The sequence below is a fragment of the Dermacentor variabilis genome, chromosome 1, assembly GCF_050947875.1.
Source record: "Dermacentor variabilis isolate Ectoservices chromosome 1, ASM5094787v1, whole genome shotgun sequence".
Taxonomy (NCBI): domain Eukaryota; kingdom Metazoa; phylum Arthropoda; class Arachnida; order Ixodida; family Ixodidae; genus Dermacentor; species Dermacentor variabilis.
Window position 1 is genome coordinate 148,993,009 of NC_134568.1, and position 5,009 is coordinate 148,998,017.

The 5,009-nt window shown below is 46.4% G+C and overlaps 2 long non-coding RNA genes across 2 annotated transcripts; both read right to left on the reverse strand.

The window, feature by feature from the left end:
• Positions 1 to 492: 492 nt before the first annotated feature.
• Positions 493 to 1,461, reverse strand: LOC142572221 (uncharacterized). The gene is made up of 5 exons (XR_012826018.1): positions 1,354 to 1,461; positions 1,135 to 1,234; positions 915 to 1,015; positions 699 to 795; positions 493 to 579 (listed from the first exon to the last, which is right to left on the reverse strand). It is a non-coding gene; the product is annotated as an uncharacterized LOC142572221 (long non-coding RNA).
• A 2,946-nt stretch (positions 1,462 to 4,407) lies between these two features.
• LOC142572222 (uncharacterized) lies at positions 4,408 to 5,009 on the reverse strand. Its single transcript, XR_012826019.1, has 3 exons — positions 4,850 to 5,009; positions 4,631 to 4,730; positions 4,408 to 4,511 (listed from the first exon to the last, which is right to left on the reverse strand). It is a non-coding gene; the product is annotated as an uncharacterized LOC142572222 (long non-coding RNA).

The following is a 5,009-nucleotide window of genomic DNA, read 5'->3' on the forward strand; positions in this document are numbered from 1 at the left end:
TGATTGTAGCGAACATGATGATCTCAGGAAAGTTCTTACATTTGGGAGCTTGGGTACTGTTGTCGCTGTACACATATACATAAATATATACATGCTTCTCCCAAGGGTCTTCGTTGCATGCCGAAAGGTGCCACAGCGCCCTGTAAGCAGATGAAGGTAGCATTGTTGACGTCCATTACGAGGACGTGTGGTCATGACGCGCTACAGCGTAAAAAAGCCTTCAGTGTAGCGAATGTGATGACATCACGCAAGAGCTCACATCTGGGAGCTTGAGGACTTATGGCGCCGTACACATATACGTAAATATCTACAGTCATACCCCAAAGCACTTCGTTCCACGTTGATATGTCCTGTAGCGTACTGCAAGCAGATGAAGGTAGCATTGTTGACGACAGTTATGAAGACGTGTGGTTATGACGCGCTACAATGAACAGAAGCTTGATTGTAGCGAATATGATGATCTCAGGAAGGTACTTACTTTTGGGAGCTTGAGTACTGTTCTCGCTGTACACATATACATAAATATATACAGTCTTCTCCCAAGGGACTTCGTTGCATGCCGACAGGTGCCACAGCGCCCTGTAACCAGATGAAGGTAGCATTGTTGACGACCATTACGAGGACCTGTGGTCATAACACGCTACAGCTTAAAAAAGCCTCGAGTATAGCGAATGCGATGACATCACGCAAATGCTCACATCGAGGAGCTTGAGGACTTATGGCGCAATACACATATACATATGTACAGTCATGCCCCAAAGCATTTCGTTCCATGCTGGTATGTCCTGCAGCGTCCTGCATGCAGATGAAGGTAGCTTTGTTGACGACAGTTATGAAGACGTGTGGTTATGACGCGCTACAATCAAGTGCAGCCTTGATTGGAGCGAATATGATGATCTCAGGACAATACTTACATTTGGGAGCTTGAGTACTGTTGTCGCTGTACACATATACATAAATATATACAGTCTTCTCCCAAGGGAATTCGTTGCATGCGGAAAGGTGCCACAGCGCCCTGTAACCAGATGAAGGTAGCATTGTGGACGTCCATTACGAGGACGTGTGGTCATGACGCGCTACAGCGTAAAAAAGCCTTGAGTGTAGCGAATGTGATGACATGACGCAAGTGCTCACATCTGGGAGCTTGAGGATTATAGCGCCGTACACATATACGTAAATATGTACAGTCATGCCCCAAAGCACTTCGTTCCACGCTGATACGTCCTGCAGCATCCTGCAAGGAGATGAAGGTAGCTTTGTTGACGACAGCTATGAAGGCGTGCGGTTATGAAGCACTACAATGAACAGGAGCCTTGATTGTTGCGAATATGATGATCTCAGGAAAGTGCTTACATTTGGGAGCTTGAGTACTGTTATCGCTGTACACATATACATAAATATATACAGTCTTCTCCCAAGGGTCTTCGTTGCATGCCGAAAGGTGCCACAGCGCCCTGTAAACAGATGAATGTAGCATTGTTGACGTCCATTACGAGGACGTGTGGTCATGACGCGCTACAGCGTAAAAAAGCCTTCAGTGTAGCGAATGTGATGACATGACGCAAGAGCTCACATCTGGGAGCTTGAGGACTTATGGCGCCGTACACATATACGTAAATATGTACAGTCATGCCCCAAAGCACTTCGTTCCACGTTGATATGTCCTGCAGTGTCCTGCAAGCAGATGAAGGTTTCATAGTTGACGACAGTTATGAAGACGTGTGGTTATGACATGCTACAATGAACAGCAGCCTTGATTGTAGCGAATATGATGATCTCAGGAAAGTACTTACATTTGGGAGCTTGGGTACTGTTGTCGCTTTACACATATACATAAATATATACAGTCTTCTCCCAAGAGACTTCGTTGCATGCCGAAAGGTGCCACAGCGCCCTGTAACCAGATGAAATTAGCATTGTTGACGTCCATTACGCGGACGTGTGGTAATGACGCGCTACAGCTTTAAACAGCCTTGAGTGTAGCGAATGTGATGACATCACGCAAGTGCTCACATCTGGGAGCTTGAGGACTTATGGCGCCGTACACAGATACATAAATATGTACAGTCATGCCCCAACCCACTTCGTTCCACGCTGGTATGTCCTGCAGCGTCCTGCATGCAGATGAAGGTAGCATTGTTGACAGTTATGAAGACGTGTGGTTATGACGCGCCACAATGAACAGCAGCTTGATTGTAGCGAATATGATGATCTCAGGAAGGTGCTTACATTTGGGAGCTTGAGTACTGTTGTCGCTGTACACATATACATAAATATATACAGTCTTCTCCCAAAGGACTTCGTTGCATGCTGAAAGGTGCCGCAGCGCCCTGCAACCAGATGAAGGTAGCATTGTTGACGTTCATTACGAGGACGTGTGGTCATGACGCGCTACAGCTTAAAAAAGCCTTGAGTGTAGCGAATGTGATGACATTACGCAAGTGCTCACATCTAGGAGCTTGAGGACTTATGGCGCCATACACATATACATATGTACAGTCATGCCCCAAAGCACTTCGTTCCACGCCGGTATGTCTTGCAGCGTCCTGCATGCAGATGAAGGTAGCATTTTGAGGCCAGTTATGAAGACGTGTGGTTATGACGCGCTAGAATGAACAGCAGCCTTGATTGTAGCGAATGTGATGATCACAGGAAAGTGCTTACATTTGGGAGCTTGGGTACTGTTGTCGCTGTACACATATACATAAATATATAGTCTTCTCCCAAGGGTCTTCGTTGCATGCCGAAAGGTGCCACAGCGCCCTGTAAGCGGATGAACGTAGCATTGTTGACGTCCATTACGAGGACGTGTGGTCATGACGCGCTACAGCGTAAAAAAGCCTTCAGTGTAGCTAATGTGATGACATCACGCAAGTGCTCACATCTGGGAGCTTGAAGACTTATGGCGCCGTACACAGATACATAAATATGTACAGTCATGCCCCAACCCACTTCGTTCCACGCTGGTATGTCCTGCAGCGTCCTGCATGCAGATGAAGGTAGCATTGTTGACAGTTATGAAGACGTGTGGTTATGACGCGCCACAATGAACAGCAGCTTGATTGTAGCGAATATGATGATCTCAGGAAGGTGCTTACATTTGGGAGCTTGAGTACTGTTGTCGCTGTACACATATACATAAATATATACAGTCTTCTCCCAAAGGACTTCGTTGCATGCTGAAAGTTGCCGTAGCGCCCTGCAACCAGATGAAGGTAGCATTGTTGACGTTCATTACGAGGACGTGTGGTCATGACGCAATACAGCTTAAAAAAGCCTTGAGTGTAGCGAATGTGAATACATTACGCAAGTGCTCACATCTGGGAGCTTGAGGACTTATGGCGCCGTACACATATACGTAAATATGTACAGTCATGCCCCAAAGCACTTCGTTGCACGTTGATATGTCCTGCAGCGTCCTGCAAGCAGATGAAGGTAGCATTGTTGACGACAGTTATGAAGACGTGTGGTTATGACGCGCTACAATGAACAGCAGCTTGATTGTAGCGAACATGATGATCTCAGGAAAGTACTTACATTTGGGAGCTTGGGTACTGTTGTCGCTGTACACGTATACATATATATACAGTCTTCTCCCAAGGGTCTTCGTTGCATGCCGAAAGGTGCCACAGCGCCCTGTAAGCAGATGAAGGTAGCATTGTTGACGTCCATTACGAGGACGTGTGGTCATGAGGCGCTACAGCGTAAAAAAGCCTTCAGTGTAGCGAATGTGATGACATCACGCAAGAGCTCACATCTGGGAGCTTGAGGACTTATGGCGCCGTACACATATACGTAAATATCTACAGTCATGCCCCAAAGCACTTCGTTCCACGTTGATATGTCCTGTAGCGTCCTGCAAGCAGATGAAGGTAGCATTGTTGACGACAGTTATGAAGACGTGTGGTTATGACGCGCTACAATGAACAGAAGCTTGATTGTAGCGAATATGATGATCTCAGGAAGGTGCTTACTTTTGGGAGCTTGAGTACTGTTCTCGCTGTACACATATACATAAATATATACAGTCTTCTCCCAAGGGACTTCGTTGCATGCCGAAAGGTGCCACAGCGCCCTGTAACCAGATGAAGGTAGCATTGTTGACGTCCATTACGAGGACCTGTGGTCATAACACGCTACAGCTTAAAAAAGCCTCGAGTATAGCGAATGCGATGACATCACGCAAATGCTCACATCTAGGAGCTTGAGGACTTATGGCGCAATACACATATACATATGTACAGTCATGCCCCAAAGCATTTCGTTCCATGCTGGTATGTCCTGCAGCGTCCTGCATGCAGATGAAGGTAGCTTTGTTGACGACAGTTATGAAGACGTGTGGTTATGACGCGCTACAATCAAGTGCAGCCTTGATTGTAGCGAATATGATGATCTCAGGAAAATACTTACATTTGCGAGCTTGAGTACTGTTGTCGCTGTACACATATACATAAATATATACAGTCTTCTCCCAAGGGAATTCGTTGCATGCGGAAAGGTGCCACAGCGCCCTGTAACCAGATGAAGGTAGCATTGTTGACGTCCATTACGAGGACGTGTGGTCATGACGCGCTAGAGCGTAAAAAAGCCTTGAGTGTAGCGAATGTGATGACATGACGCAAGTGCTCACATCTGGGAGCTTGAGGATTATAGCGCCGTACACATATACGTAAATATGTACAGTCATGCCCCAAAGCACTTCGTTTCACGCTGATACGTCCTGCAGCATCCTGCAAGGAGATGAAGGTAGCTTTGTTGACGACAGCTATGAAGGCGTGCGGTTATGAAGCACTACAATGAACAGGAGCCTTGATTGTTGCGAATATGATGATCTCAGGAAAGTGCTTACATTTGGGAGCTTGAGTACTGTTATCGCTGTACACATATACATAAATATATACAGTCTTCTCCCAAGGGTCTTCGTTGCATGCCGAAAGGTGCCACAGCGCCCTGTAAACAGATGAATGTAGCATTGTTGACGTCCATTACGAGGACGTGTGGTCATGACG